We start from the raw sequence: 15,291 nt of genomic DNA on the forward strand, positions 1-15,291 counted from the left end.
AAAAAATGCAAGATACTTATAGTAAGACCTAAAAAACTGGTAAAGAAACGCATTTTATTTATAGTGTTAAAATGAAGAAACTGAGAGGATGAACGAAAAAAAATGCAAGAAATTGATAGTTTGAAATAAAAACTGGTAAAGAACCGCATTTTCTTTATTTTTAAATGAAGAAACTGACCGGATAAACGAGAAACTGGGAAGAGAGCCCAAAAATTTAGAGGAAACACCAACTACCAACAGGGTAAGCCAAGCAAGTGTATGGGACATCTCAGGCAGTGGTGTAAACAAACACAAACAGAAAAGCAACTCTAAAAATCCACGGGATGGAAAAAAGAAACTGAGAGAAAATTCGAACAAACTGATTTATGTAGCCAAGAAATTGGGACAGATTCCCTGGAAAATAAGATTCTGCGAAAAAAAGTGAATAGCAAAATCCCAGAAACAGAGGCAGAAACGGAAGAGATGGTGCTGTCAACGGAGAAAAACTGAGGGATGTTCTGTGAAAAGAGGAAAACTGATAACCTGCAAGGCAAACCTAATAAAATGAGGGAAAGAATCAGGAGCAAAATTTTCATTGATTTCTTTAAATGGTGGAAAAGCGCATCTGGCCAGTATGGGGATCGAACCCAGGACCTTGGCGTTATTAGCTCCACGCTCTAACCAGCTGAGCTAACCACCAACCTACACAAACCCACCGCAAGATATCCTTCATGTGAGCACGTGTAAATGTTTGTCAACTGTCGCTCAGAAACTGGGGGCAAGAATTCCGAAAAATGTAAATTAAAACCCGATCAACTGAGAGGACAACCAACGAACTGGGCTTGGACCCAAAATAAAAACCATGAAAATAAAAAAAAATAAAAAAAATTGATAGTTTGACCTAAAAACTGGTAAAGAACCGCATTTTCTTTTTAAAAATTTTAAATTAAGAAACTGACCGGATAAACGAGAACCCGGGAAGAGAGCCCAAAAATTTATAGGAAGCACCAAGTACCAACAGGATAAGTCAAGCAAGTGTGTGGGACGTCCAGGGGAGTGGTGGGAACTAACACATACAGCAAAGGAACTCTAAAAATCCAGGCAATGGTTAAAAAAACTGACAGATAATTCAAACAAACTGATTGATTTAGCCAAGAAATTGGGACAGATTCCGTGGAAAATAAGATCTTGCGACAAAAAGTTAAGAGCAAAATCCAGAAACAGAGGCAGAAACGGAAGAGATGGTGCTGTCAACGGAGAAAAACTGAGGGATGTTCTGTGAAAAGAGAAAAACTGATAACCTGCAAGGCAAACCTAATCAAATTAGGGAAAGAATCAGGAGCAAAATTTTCATTGATTCCTTTAAATGGGGGAAAAGAGCATCTGGCCAGTATGGGGATCGAACCCAGGACCTTGGCGTTATTAGCACCACGCTCTAACCAGCTGAGCTAACCGGCCACCTACAGGAAAGCAACGCAAGATATCCTTCATGTGAGCACGTGAAAATGCTTGTCAACGCTGTCGTTCAGAAACTGGGAGCAGGAATTCCGAAAATGTCAATGAAAACCCAATAAACTGAGAGGACAACCAATTTACTTGTAGATAATCCCAAACAAAACCATGAAAATTGTAAAAAAAATGCAAGATACTTATAGTAAGACATAAAAACCTGGTAAAGGAACCCATTTATTTATAGTTTTAAAATGAAGAAACTGAGAGGATGAACGAAATAAAAAATGCAAGAAATTGATAGTTTGAAATAAAAACTGGTAAAGAACCGCATTTTCTTTTTTTTTCTTTTTAAATGAAGAAACTGACCGGATAAACGAGAAACTGGGAAGAGAGCCCAACAATTTAGAGGAAACACCAACGACCAACAGGGTAAGCCAAGCAAGTGTATGGGACATCTCAGGCAGCGGTGTAAAAAACACAAGCAGAAAAGGAACTCTAAAAATCCACGGGATGGAAAACAGAAACTGAGAGAAAATTCGAACAAACTGATTTATGTAGCCAAAAAATTGGGACAGATTCCCTGGAAAATAAGATCCTGCGACACAAAGTGAGGAGCAAAATCCAAGAAACAGAGGCAGAAACGGAAGAGACGGTGCTGTCAACGGAGAAAAACTGAGGGATGTTCTGTGAAAAGAGAAAAACTGATAACCTGCAAGGCAAACCTAATAAAACGAGGGAAAGAATCAGGAGCAAAATTTTCATTGATTTCTTTAAATGGTGGAAAAGCGCATCTGGCCAGTATGGGGATCGAACCCAGGACCTTGGCGTTATTAGCTCCACGCTCTAACCAGCTGAGCTAACCACCAACCTACACAAACCCACCGCAAGATATCCTTCATGTGAGCACGTGTAAATGTTTGTCAACTGTCGCTCAGAAACTGGGGGCAAGAATTCCGAAAAATGTAAATTAAAACCCGATCAACTGAGAGGACAACCAACGAACTGGGCTTGGACCCAAAATAAAAACCATGAAAATAAAAATAAATAAATAAAATTGATAGTTTGACCTAAAAACTGGTAAAGAACCGCATTTTCTTTTTAAAAATTTTAAATTAAGAAACTGACCGGATAAACGAGAACCCGGGAAGAGAGCCCAAAAATTTAGAGGAAGCACCAAGTACCAACAGGATAAGTCAAGCAAGTGTGTGGGACGTCCAAGGGAGTGGTGGAAACTAACACATACAGCAAAGGAACTCTAAAAATCCAGGCAATGGTTAAAAAAACTGACAGAAAATTCAAACAAACTGATTGATGTAGCCAAGAAATTGGGACAGATTCCGTGGAAAATAAGATCTTGCGACAAAAAGTTAAGAGCAAAATCCAAGAAACAGAGGCAGAAACGGAAGAGACGGTGCTGTCAACGGAGAAAAACTGAGGGATGTTCTGTGAAAAGAGAAAAACTGATAACCTGCAAGGCAAACCTAATCAAATTAGGGAAAGAATGAGGAGCAAAATTTTCATTGATTCCTTTAAATGGGGGAAAAAAGCATCTGGCCAGTATGGGGATCGAACCCAGGACCTTGGCGTTATTAGCACCACGCTCTAACCAGCTGAGCTAACCGGCCACCTACAGGAAAGCAACGCAAGATATCCTTCATGTGAGCACGTGAAAATGCTTGTCAACGCTGTCGTTCAGAAACTGGGAGCAGGAATTCCGAAAATGTCAATGAAAACCCAATAAACTGAGAGGACAACCAATTTACTTGTAGATAATCCCAAACAAAACCATGAAAATTGTAAAAAAATGCAAGATACTTATAGTAAGACATAAAAACCTGGTAAAGGAACCCATTTTATTTATAGTTTTAAAATGAAGAAACTGAGAGGATGAACGAAATAAAAAATGCAAGAAATTGATAGTTTGAAATAAAAACTGGTAAAGAACCGCATTTTCTTTTTTTTTCTTTTTAAATGAAGAAACTGACCGGATAAACGAGAAACTGGGAAGAGAGCCCAACAATTTAGAGGAAACACCAACGACCAACAGGGTAAGCCAAGCAAGTGTATGGGACATCTCAGGCAGCGGTGTAAAAAACACAAGCAGAAAAGGAACTCTAAAAATCCACGGGATGGAAAACAGAAACTGAGAGAAAATTCGAACAAACTGATTTATGTAGCCAAGAAATTGGGACAGATTCCCTGGAAAATAAGATCCTGCGACACAAAGTGAGGAGCAAAATCCAAGAAACAGAGGCAGAAACGGAAGAGACGGTGCTGTCAACGGAGAAAAACTGAGGGATGTTCTGTGAAAAGAGAAAAACTGATAACCTGCAAGGAAAACCTAATAAAACGAGGGAAAGAATCAGGAGCAAAATTTTCATTGATTTCTTTAAAAAGGGAAAAGAGCATCTGGCCAGTATGGGGATCAAACCCAGGACCTTGGCATTATTAGCACCACGCTATAACCAGCTGAGTTAACCGGCCACCTACACGAAAGCAACGCAAGATATCCTTCATGTGAGCACGTGCAAATGCTTGTCAACACTGTCGTTCAGAAACTGGGAGCAGGAATTCCACAAATGTCAATGAAAACGCGATAAACTGAGAGGACAACCAATTTACTTAGAGAATCCCAAATAAAACCATGAAAATTATAAAAAATGCAAGATACTTATAGTAAGACCTAAAAAACTGGTAAAGAAACGCATTTTATTTATAGTTTTAAAATGAAGAAACTGAGAGGATGAACGAAAAAAAATGCAAGAAATTGATAGTTTGAAATAAAAACTGGTAAAGAACCGCATTTTCTTTATTTTTAAATGAAGAAACTGACCGGATAAACGAGAAACTGGGAAGAGAGCCCAAAAATTTAGAGGAAACACCAACTACCAACAGGGTAAGCCAAGCAAGTGTATGGGACATCTCAGGCAGTGGTGTAAACAAACACAAACAGAAAAGCAACTCTAAAAATCCACGGGATGGAAAAAAGAAACTGAGAGAAAATTCGAACAAACTGATTTATGTAGCCAAAAAATTGGGACAGATTCCCTGGAAAATAAGATTCTGCGAAAAAAAGTGAATAGCAAAATCCCAGAAACAGAGGCAGAAACGGAATAGATGGTGCTTTCAACGGAGAAAAACTGAGGGATGTTCTGTGAAAAGAGAAAAACTGATAACCTGCAAGGCAAACCTAATAAAATGAGGGAAAGAATCAGGAGCAAAATTTTCATTGATTTCTTTAAATGGTGGAAAAGCGCATCTGGCCAGTATGGGGATCGAACCCAGGACCTTGGCGTTATTAGCTCCACGCTCTAACCAGCTGAGCTAACCACCAACCTACACAAACCCACCGCAAGATATCCTTCATGTGAGCACGTGTAAATGTTTGTCAACTGTCGCTCAGAAACTGGGGGCAAGAATTCCGAAAAATGTAAATTAAAACCCGATCAACTGAGAGGACAACCAACGAACTGGGCTTGGACCCAAAATAAAAACCATGAAAATAAAAATAAATAAATAAAATTGATAGTTTGACCTAAAAACTGGTAAAGAACCGCATTTTCTTTTTAAAAATTTTAAATTAAGAAACTGACCGGATAAACGAGAACCCGGGAAGAGAGCCCAAAAATTTAGAGGAAGCACCAAGTACCAACAGGATAAGTCAAGCAAGTGTGTGGGACGTCCAAGGGAGTGGTGGAAACTAACACATACAGCAAAGGAACTCTAAAAATCCAGGCAATGGTTAAAAAAACTGACAGATAATTCAAACAAACTGATTGATGTAGCCAAGAAATTGGGACAGATTCCGTGGAAAATAAGATCTTGCGACAAAAAGTTAAGAGCAAAATCCAAGAAACAGAGGCAGAAACGGAAGAGACGGTGCTGTCAACGGAGAAAAACTGAGGGATGTTCTGTGAAAAGAGAAAAACTGATAACCTGCAAGGCAAACCTAATCAAATTAGGGAAAGAATCAGGAGCAAAATTTTCATTGATTCCTTTAAATGGGGGAAAATAGCATCTGGCCAGTATGGGGATCGAACCCAGGACCTTGGCGTTATTAGCACCACGCTCTAACCAGCTGAGCTAACCGGCCACCTACAGGAAAGCAACGCAAGATATCCTTCATGTGAGCACGTGAAAATGCTTGTCAACGCTGTCGTTCAGAAACTGGGAGCAGGAATTCCGAAAATGTCAATGAAAACCCAATAAACTGAGAGGACAACCAATTTACTTGTAGATAATCCCAAACAAAACCATGAAAATTGTAAAAAAATGCAAGATACTTATAGTAAGACATAAAAACCTGGTAAAGGAACCCATTTTATTTATAGTTTTAAAATGAAGAAACTGAGAGGATGAACGAAATAAAAAATGCAAGAAATTGATAGTTTGAAATAAAAACTGGTAAAGAACCGCATTTTCTTTTTTTTTCTTTTTAAATGAAGAAACTGACCGGATAAACGAGAAACTGGGAAGAGAGCCCAACAATTTAGAGGAAACACCAACGACCAACAGGGTAAGCCAAGCAAGTGTATGGGACATCTCAGGCAGCTGTGTAAAAAACACAAGCAGAAAAGGAACTCTAAAAATCCACGGGATGGAAAACAGAAACTGAGAGAAAATTCGAACAAACTGATTTATGTAGCCAAGAAATTGGGACAGATTTCCTGGAAAATAAGATCCTGCGACACAAAGTGAGGAGCAAAATCCAAGAAACAGAGGCAGAAACGGAAGAGACGGTGCTGTCAACGGAGAAAAACTGAGGGATGTTCTGTGAAAAGAGAAAAACTGATAACCTGCAAGGCAAACCTAATAAAACGAGGGAAAGAATCAGGAGCAAAATTTTCATTGATTTCTTTAAAGGGGGAAAAGAGCATCTGGCCAGTATGGGGATCAAACCCAGGACCTTGGCATTATTAGCACCACGCTATAACCAGCTGAGTTAACCGGCCACCTACACGAAAGCAACGCAAGATATCCTTCATGTGAGCACGTGCAAATGCTTGTCAACACTGTCGTTCAGAACCTGGGAGCAGGAATTCCACAAATGTCAATGAAAACGCGATAAACTGAGAGGACAACCAATTTACTTAGAGAATCCCAAATAAAACCATGAAAATTATAAAAAATGCAAGATACTTATAGTAAGACCTAAAAAACTGGTAAAGAAACGCATTTTATTTATAGTGTTAAAATGAAGAAACTGAGAGGATGAACGAAAAAAAATGCAAGAAATTGATAGTTTGAAATAAAAACTGGTAAAGAACCGCATTTTCTTTATTTTTAAATGAAGAAACTGACCGGATAAACGAGAAACTGGGAAGAGAGCCCAAAAATTTAGAGGAAACACCAACTACCAACAGGGTAAGCCAAGCAAGTGTATGGGACATCTCAGGCAGTGGTGTAAACAAACACAAACAGAAAAGCAACTCTAAAAATCCACGGGATGAAAAAAAGAAACTGAGAGAAAATTCGAACAAACTGATTTATGTAGCCAAGAAATTGGGACAGATTCCCTGGAAAATAAGATTCTGCGAAAAAAAGTGAATAGCAAAATCCCAGAAACAGAGGCAGAAACGGAAGAGATGGTGCTGTCAACGGAGAAAAACTGAGGGATGTTCTGTGAAAAGAGAAAAACTGATAACCTGCAAGGCAAACCTAATAAAATGAGGGAAAGAATCAGGAGCAAAATTTTCATTGATTTCTTTAAATGGTGGAAAAGCACATCTGGCCAGTATGGGGATCGAACCCAGGACCTTGGCGTTATTAGCTCCACGCTCTAACCAGCTGAGTTAACCGGCCACCTACACAAAAGCAACGCAAGATATCCTTCATGTGAGCACGTGCAAATGCTTGTCAACACTGTCGTTCAGAACCTGGGAGCAGGAATTCCACAAATGTCAATGAAAACGCGATAAACTGAGAGGACAACCAATTTACTTAGAGAATCCCAAATAAAACCATGAAAATTATAAAAAATGCAAGATACTTATAGTAAGACCTAAAAAACTGGTAAAGAAACGCATTTTATTTATAGTTTTAAAATGAAGAAACTGAGAGGATGAACGAAAAAAAATGCAAGAAATTGATAGTTTGAAATAAAAACTGGTAAAGAACCGCATTTTCTTTATTTTTAAATGAAGAAACTGACCGGATAAACGAGAAACTGGGAAGAGAGCCCAAAAATTTAGAGGAAACACCAACTACCAACAGGGTAAGCCAAGCAAGTGTATGGGACATCTCAGGCAGTGGTGTAAACAAACACAAACAGAAAAGCAACTCTAAAAATCCACGGGATGGAAAAAAGAAACTGAGAGAAAATTCGAACAAACTGATTTATGTAGCCAAGAAATTGGGACAGATTCCCTGGAAAATAAGATTCTGCGAAAAAAAGTGAATAGCAAAATCCCAGAAACAGAGGCAGAAACGGAAGAGATGGTGCTGTCAACGGAGAAAAACTGAGAGATGTTCTGTGAAAAGAGAAAAACTGATAACCTGCAAGGCAAACCTAATCAAATTAGGGAAAGAATGAGGAGCAAAATTTTCATTGATTCCTTTAAATGGGGGAAAAGAGCATCTGGCCAGTATGGGGATCGAACCCAGGACCTTGGCGTTATTAGCACCACGCTCTAACCAGCTGAGCTAACCGGCCACCTACAGGAAAGCAACGCAAGATATCCTTCATGTGAGCACGTGAAAATGCTTGTCAACGCTGTCGTTCAGAAACTGGGAGCAGGAATTCCGAAAATGTCAATGAAAACCCAATAAACTGAGAGGACAACCAATTTACTTGTAGATAATCCCAAACAAAACCATGAAAATTGTAAAAAAATGCAAGATACTTATAGTAAGACATAAAAACCTGGTAAAGGAACCCATTTTATTTATAGTTTTAAAATGAAGAAACTGAGAGGATGAACGAAATAAAAAATGCAAGAAATTGATAGTTTGAAATAAAAACTGGTAAAGAACCGCATTTTCTTTTTTTTTCTTTTTAAATGAAGAAACTGACCGGATAAACGAGAAACTGGGAAGAGAGCCCAACAATTTAGAGGAAACACCAACGACCAACAGGGTAAGCCAAGCAAGTGTATGGGACATCTCAGGCAGCGGTGTAAAAAACACAAGCAGAAAAGGAACTCTAAAAATCCACGGGATGGAAAACAGAAACTGAGAGAAAATTCGAACAAACTGATTTATGTAGCCAAGAAATTGGGACAGATTCCCTGGAAAATAAGATCCAGCGACACAAAGTGAGGAGCAAAATCCAAGAAACAGAGGCAGAAACGGAAGAGACGGTGCTGTCAACGGAGAAAAACTGAGGGATGTTCTGTGAAAAGAGAAAAACTGATAACCTGCAAGGCAAACCTAATAAAACGAGGGAAAGAATCAGGAGCAAAATTTTCATTGATTTCTTTAAAGGGGGAAAAGAGCATCTGGCCAGTATGGGGATCAAACCCAGGACCTTGGCATTATTAGCACCACGCTATAACCAGCTGAGTTAACCGGCCACCTACACGAAAGCAACGCAAGATATCCTTCATGTGAGCACGTGCAAATGCTTGTCAACACTGTCGTTCAGAACCTGGGAGCAGGAATTCCACAAATGTCAATGAAAACGCGATAAACTGAGAGGACAACCAATTTACTTAGAGAATCCCAAATAAAACCATGAAAATTATAAAAAATGCAAGATACTTATAGTAAGACCTAAAAAACTGGTAAAGAAACGCATTTTATTTATAGTTTTAAAATGAAGAAACTGAGAGGATGAACGAAAAAAAAATGCAAGAAATTGATAGTTTGAAATAAAAACTGGTAAAGAACCGCATTTTCTTTATTTTTAAATGAAGAAACTGATCGGATAAACGAGAAACTGGGAAGAGAGCCCAAAAATTTAGAGGAAACACCAACTACCAACAGGGTAAGCCAAGCAAGTGTATGGGACATCTCAGGCAGTGGTGTAAACAAACACAAACAGAAAAGCAACTCTAAAAATCCACGGGATGGAAAAAAGAAACTGAGAGAAAATTCGAACAAACTGATTTATGTAGCCAAGAAATTGGGACAGATTCCCTGGAAAATAAGATTCTGCGAAAAAAAGTGAATAGCAAAATCCCAGAAACAGAGGCAGAAACGGAAGAGATGGTGCTGTCAACGGAGAAAAACTGAGGGATGTTCTGTGAAAAGAGAAAAACTGATAACCTGCAAGGCAAACCTAATAAAATGAGGGAAAGAATCAGGAGCAAAATTTTCATTGATTTCTTTAAATGGTGGAAGAGCGCATCTGGCCAGTATGGGGATCGAAACCAGGACCTTGGCGTTATTAGCTCCACGCTCTAACCAGCTGAGTTAACCGGCCACCTACACGAAAGCAACGCAAGATATCCTTCATGTGAGCACGTGCAAATGCTTGTCAACACTGTCGTTCAGAACCTGGGAGCAGGAATTCCACAAATGTCAATGAAAACGCGATAAACTGAGAGGACAACCAATTTACTTAGAGAATCCCAAATAAAACCATGAAAATTATAAAAAATGCAAGATACTTATAGTAAGACCTAAAAAACTGGTAAAGAAACGCATTTTATTTATAGTTTTAAAATGAAGAAACTGAGAGGATGAACGAAAAAAAATGCAAGAAATTGATAGTTTGAAATAAAAACTGGTAAAGAACCGCATTTTCTTTATTTATAAATGAAGAAACTGATCGGATAAACGAGAAACTGGGAAGAGAGCCCAAAAATTTAGAGGAAACACCAACTACCAACAGGGTAAGCCAAGCAAGTGTATGGGACATCTCAGGCAGTGGTGTAAACAAACACAAACAGAAAAGCAACTCTAAAAATCCACGGGATGGAAAAAAGAAACTGAGAGAAAATTCGAACAAACTGATTTATGTAGCCAAGAAATTGGGACAGATTCCCTGGAAAATAAGATTCTGCGAAAAAAAGTGAATAGCAAAATCCCAGAAACAGAGGCAGAAACGGAAGAGATGGTGCTGTCAACGGAGAAAAACTGAGGGATGTTCTGTGAAAAGAGAAAAACTGATAACCTGCAAGGCAAACCTAATAAAATGAGGGAAAGAATCAGGAGCAAAATTTTCATTGATTTCTTTAAATGGTGGAAGAGCGCATCTGGCCAGTATGGGGATCGAAACCAGGACCTTGGCGTTATTAGCTCCACGCTCTAACCAGCTGAGTTAACCGGCCACCTACACGAAAGCAACGCAAGATATCCTTCATGTGAGCACGTGCAAATGCTTGTCAACACTGTCGTTCAGAACCTGGGAGCAGGAATTCCACAAATGTCAATGAAAACGCGATAAACTGAGAGGACAACCAATTTACTTAGAGAATCCCAAATAAAACCATGAAAATTATAAAAAATGCAAGATACTTATAGTAAGACCTAAAAAACTGGTAAAGAAACGCATTTTATTTATAGTTTTAAAATGAAGAAACTGAGAGGATGAACGAAAAAAAATGCAAGAAATTGATAGTTTGAAATAAAAACTGGTAAAGAACCGCATTTTCTTTATTTTTAAATGAAGAAACTGACCGGATAAACGAAAAACTGGGAAGAGAGCCCAAAAATTTAGAGGAAACACCAACTACCAACAGGGTAAGCCAAGCAAGTGTATGGGACATCTCAGGCAGTGGTGTAAACAAACACAAACAGAAAAGCAACTCTAAAAATCCACGGGATGGAAAAAAGAAACTGAGAGAAAATTCGAACAAACTGATTTATGTAGCCAAGAAATTGGGACAGATTCCCTGGAAAATAAGATTCTGCGAAAAAAAGTGAATAGCAAAATCCCAGAAACAGGCAGAAACGGAAGAGATGGTGCTGTCAACGGAGAAAAACTGAGGGATGTTCTGTGAAAAGAGAAAAACTGATAACCTGCAAGGCAAACCTAATCAAATTAGGGAAAGAATGAGGAGCAAAATTTTCATTGATTCCTTTAAATGGGGGAAAAGAGCATCTGGCCAGTATGGGGATCGAACCCAGGACCTTGGCGTTATTAGCACCACGCTCTAACCAGCTGAGCTAACCGGCCACCTACAGGAAAGCAACGCAAGATATCCTTCATGTGAGCACGTGAAAATGCTTGTCAACGCTGTCGTTCAGAAACTGGGAGCAGGAATTCCGAAAATGTCAATGAAAACCCAATAAACTGAGAGGACAACCAATTTACTTGTAGATAATCCCAAACAAAACCATGAAAATTGTAAAAAAATGCAAGATACTTATAGTAAGACATAAAAACCTGGTAAAGGAACCCATTTTATTTATAGTTTTAAAATGAAGAAACTGAGAGGATGAACGAAATAAAAAATGCAAGAAATTGATAGTTTGAAATAAAAACTGGTAAAGAACCGCATTTTCTTTTTTTTTCTTTTTAAATGAAGAAACTGACCGGATAAACGAGAAACTGGGAAGAGAGCCCAACAATTTAGAGGAAACACCAACGACCAACAGGGTAAGCCAAGCAAGTGTATGGGACATCTCAGGCAGCGGTGTAAAAAACACAAGCAGAAAAGGAACTCTAAAAATCCACGGGATGGAAAACAGAAACTGAGAGAAAATTCGAACAAACTGATTTATGTAGCCAAGAAATTGGGACAGATTCCCTGGAAAATAAGATCCAGCGACACAAAGTGAGGAGCAAAATCCAAGAAACAGAGGCAGAAACGGAAGAGACGGTGCTGTCAACAGAGAAAAACTGAGGGATGTTCTGTGAAAAGAGAAAAACTGATAACCTGCAAGGCAAACCTAATAAAACGAGGGAAAGAATCAGGAGCAAAATTTTCATTGATTTCTTTAAAGGGGGAAAAGAGCATCTGGCCAGTATGGGGATCAAACCCAGGACCTTGGCATTATTAGCACCACGCTATAACCAGCTGAGTTAACCGGCCACCTACACGAAAGCAACGCAAGATATCCGTCATGTGAGCACGTGCAAATGCTTGTCAACACTGTCGTTCAGAACCTGGGAGCAGGAATTCCACAAATGTCAATGAAAACGCGATAAACTGAGAGGACAACCAATTTACTTAGAGAATCCCAAATAAAACCATGAAAATTATAAAAAATGCAAGATACTTATAGTAAGACCTAAAAAACTGGTAAAGAAACGCATTTTATTTATAGTTTTAAAATGAAGAAACTGAGAGGATGAACGAAAAAAAATGCAAGAAATTGATAGTTTGAAATAAAAACTGGTAAAGAACCGCATTTTCTTTATTTTTAAATGAAGAAACTGACCGGATAAACGAGAAACTGGGAAGAGAGCCCAAAAATTTAGAGGAAACACCAACTACCAACAGGGTAAGCCAAGCAAGTGTATGGGACATCTCAGGCAGTGGTGTAAACAAACACAAACAGAAAAGCAACTCTAAAAATCCACGGGATGGAAAAAAGAAACTGAGAGAAAATTCGAACAAACTGATTTATGTAGCCAAGAAATTGGGACAGATTCCCTGGAAAATAAGATTCTGCGAAAAAAAGTGAATAGCAAAATCCCAGAAACAGAGGCAGAAACGGAAGAGATGGTGCTGTCAACGGAGAAAAACTGAGGGATGTTCTGTGAAAAGAGAAAAACTGATAACCTGCAAGGCAAACCTAATCAAATTAGGGAAAGAATGAGGAGCAAAATTTTCATTGATTCCTTTAAATGGGGGAAAAGAGCATCTGGCCAGTATGGGGATCGAACCCAGGACCTTGGCGTTATTAGCACCACGCTCTAACCAGCTGAGCTAACCGGCCACCTACAGGAAAGCAACGCAAGATATCCTTCATGTGAGCACGTGAAAATGCTTGTCAACGCTGTCGTTCAGAAACTGGGAGCAGGAATTCCGAAAATGTCAATGAAAACCCAATAAACTGAGAGGACAACCAATTTACTTGTAGATAATCCCAAACAAAACCATGAAAATTGTAAAAAAATGCAAGATACTTATAGTAAGACATAAAAACCTGGTAAAGGAACCCATTTTATTTATAGTTTTAAAATGAAGAAACTGAGAGGATGAACGAAATAAAAAATGCAAGAAATTGATAGTTTGAAATAAAAACTGGTAAAGAACCGCATTTTCTTTTTTTTTCTTTTTAAATGAAGAAACTGACCGGATAAACGAGAAACTGGGAAGAGAGCCCAACAATTTAGAGGAAACACCAACGACCAACAGGGTAAGCCAAGCAAGTGTATGGGACATCTCAGGCAGCGGTGTAAAAAACACAAGCAGAAAAGGAACTCTAAAAATCCACGGGATGGAAAACAGAAACTGAGAGAAAATTCGAACAAACTGATTTATGTAGCCAAGAAATTGGGACAGATTCCCTGGAAAATAAGATCCAGCGACACAAAGTGAGGAGCAAAATCCAAGAAACAGAGGCAGAAACGGAAGAGACGGTGCTGTCAACGGAGAAAAACTGAGGGATGTTCTGTGAAAAGAGAAAAACTGATAACCTGCAAGGCAAACCTAATAAAACGAGGGAAAGAATCAGGAGCAAAATTTTCATTGATTTCTTTAAAGGGGGAAAAGAGCATCTGGCCAGTATGGGGATCAAACCCAGGACCTTGGCATTATTAGCACCACGCTATAACCAGCTGAGTTAACCGGCCACCTACACGAAAGCAACGCAAGATATCCTTCATGTGAGCACGTGCAAATGCTTGTCAACACTGTCGTTCAGAACCTGGGAGCAGGAATTCCACAAATGTCAATGAAAACGCGATAAACTGAGAGGACAACCAATTTACTTAGAGAATCCCAAATAAAACCATGAAAATTATAAAAAATGCAAGATACTTATAGTAAGACCTAAAAAACTGGTAAAGAAACGCATTTTATTTATAGTTTTAAAATGAAGAAACTGAGAGGATGAACGAAAAAAAATGCAAGAAATTGATAGTTTGAAATAAAAACTGGTAAAGAACCGCATTTTCTTTATTTTTAAATGAAGAAACTGATCGGATAAACGAGAAACTGGGAAGAGAGCCCAAAAATTTAGAGGAAACACCAACTACCAACAGGGTAAGCCAAGCAAGTGTATGGGACATCTCAGGCAGTGGTGTAAACAAACACAAACAGAAAAGCAACTCTAAAAATCCACGGGATGGAAAAAAGAAACTGAGAGAAAATTCGAACAAACTGATTTATGTAGCCAAGAAATTAGGACAGATTCCCTGGAAAATAAGATTCTGCGAAAAAAAGTGAATAGCAAAATCCCAGAAACAGAGGCAGAAACGGAAGAGATGGTGCTGTCAACGGAGAAAAACTGAGGGATGTTCTGTGAAAAGAGAAAAACTGATAACCTGCAAGGCAAACCTAATAAAATGAGGGAAAGAATCAGGAGCAAAATTTTCATTGATTTCTTTAAATGGTGGAAGAGCGCATCTGGCCAGTATGGGGATCGAAACCAGGACCTTGGCGTTATTAGCTCCACGCTCTAACCAGCTGAGTTAACCGGCCACCTACACGAAAGCAACGCAAGATATCCTTCATGTGAGCACGTGCAAATGCTTGTCAACACTGTCGTTCAGAACCTGGGAGCAGGAATTCCACAAATGTCAATGAAAACGCGATAAACTGAGAGGACAACCAATTTACTTAGAGAATCCCAAATAAAACCATGAAAATTATAAAAAATGCAAGATACTTATAGTAAGACCTAAAAAACTGGTAAAGAAACGCATTTTATTTATAGTTTTAAAATGAAGAAACTGAGAGGATGAACGAAAAAAAATGCAAGAAATTGATAGTTTGAAATAAAAACTGGTAAAGAACCGCATTTTCTTTATTTTTAAATGAAGAAACTGACCGGATAAACGAAAAACTGGGAAGAGAGCCCAAA

General features: G+C 38.7%; 10 non-coding genes across 10 annotated transcripts; all 10 read right to left on the reverse strand.

Moving 5' to 3' along the window:
* Nucleotides 1-605: 605 nt before the first annotated feature.
* Nucleotides 606-682, reverse strand: TRNAI-AAU (transfer RNA isoleucine (anticodon AAU)). Its single transcript has one exon. It is a non-coding gene; the product is annotated as a tRNA-Ile (tRNA).
* A 681-nt stretch (nucleotides 683-1,363) lies between these two features.
* TRNAI-AAU (transfer RNA isoleucine (anticodon AAU)) lies at nucleotides 1,364-1,437 on the reverse strand. Its single transcript has one exon. It is a non-coding gene; the product is annotated as a tRNA-Ile (tRNA).
* Nucleotides 1,438-2,223: 786 nt separating this feature from the next.
* On the reverse strand, nucleotides 2,224-2,300 carry TRNAI-AAU (transfer RNA isoleucine (anticodon AAU)). Its single transcript has one exon. It is a non-coding gene; the product is annotated as a tRNA-Ile (tRNA).
* Nucleotides 2,301-2,982: 682 nt separating this feature from the next.
* On the reverse strand, nucleotides 2,983-3,056 carry TRNAI-AAU (transfer RNA isoleucine (anticodon AAU)). Its single transcript has one exon. It is a non-coding gene; the product is annotated as a tRNA-Ile (tRNA).
* Nucleotides 3,057-4,691: 1,635 nt separating this feature from the next.
* On the reverse strand, nucleotides 4,692-4,768 carry TRNAI-AAU (transfer RNA isoleucine (anticodon AAU)). Its single transcript has one exon. It is a non-coding gene; the product is annotated as a tRNA-Ile (tRNA).
* Nucleotides 4,769-5,450: 682 nt separating this feature from the next.
* TRNAI-AAU (transfer RNA isoleucine (anticodon AAU)) lies at nucleotides 5,451-5,524 on the reverse strand. Its single transcript has one exon. It is a non-coding gene; the product is annotated as a tRNA-Ile (tRNA).
* A 1,635-nt stretch (nucleotides 5,525-7,159) lies between these two features.
* TRNAI-AAU (transfer RNA isoleucine (anticodon AAU)) lies at nucleotides 7,160-7,233 on the reverse strand. The gene has a single exon. It is a non-coding gene; the product is annotated as a tRNA-Ile (tRNA).
* Nucleotides 7,234-8,009: 776 nt separating this feature from the next.
* TRNAI-AAU (transfer RNA isoleucine (anticodon AAU)) lies at nucleotides 8,010-8,083 on the reverse strand. Its single transcript has one exon. It is a non-coding gene; the product is annotated as a tRNA-Ile (tRNA).
* A 3,334-nt stretch (nucleotides 8,084-11,417) lies between these two features.
* Nucleotides 11,418-11,491, reverse strand: TRNAI-AAU (transfer RNA isoleucine (anticodon AAU)). The gene has a single exon. It is a non-coding gene; the product is annotated as a tRNA-Ile (tRNA).
* Nucleotides 11,492-13,126: 1,635 nt separating this feature from the next.
* TRNAI-AAU (transfer RNA isoleucine (anticodon AAU)) lies at nucleotides 13,127-13,200 on the reverse strand. Its single transcript has one exon. It is a non-coding gene; the product is annotated as a tRNA-Ile (tRNA).
* Between the last annotated feature and the right edge of the window lie 2,091 nt (nucleotides 13,201-15,291).

The sequence above is a fragment of the Petromyzon marinus genome, chromosome 75 (genome assembly GCF_048934315.1).
Source record: "Petromyzon marinus isolate PM22_M1 ecotype Great Lakes invasive population chromosome 75, UKy_Petmar_22M1.pri1.0, whole genome shotgun sequence".
Lineage (NCBI taxonomy): Eukaryota > Metazoa > Chordata > Hyperoartia > Petromyzontiformes > Petromyzontidae > Petromyzon > Petromyzon marinus.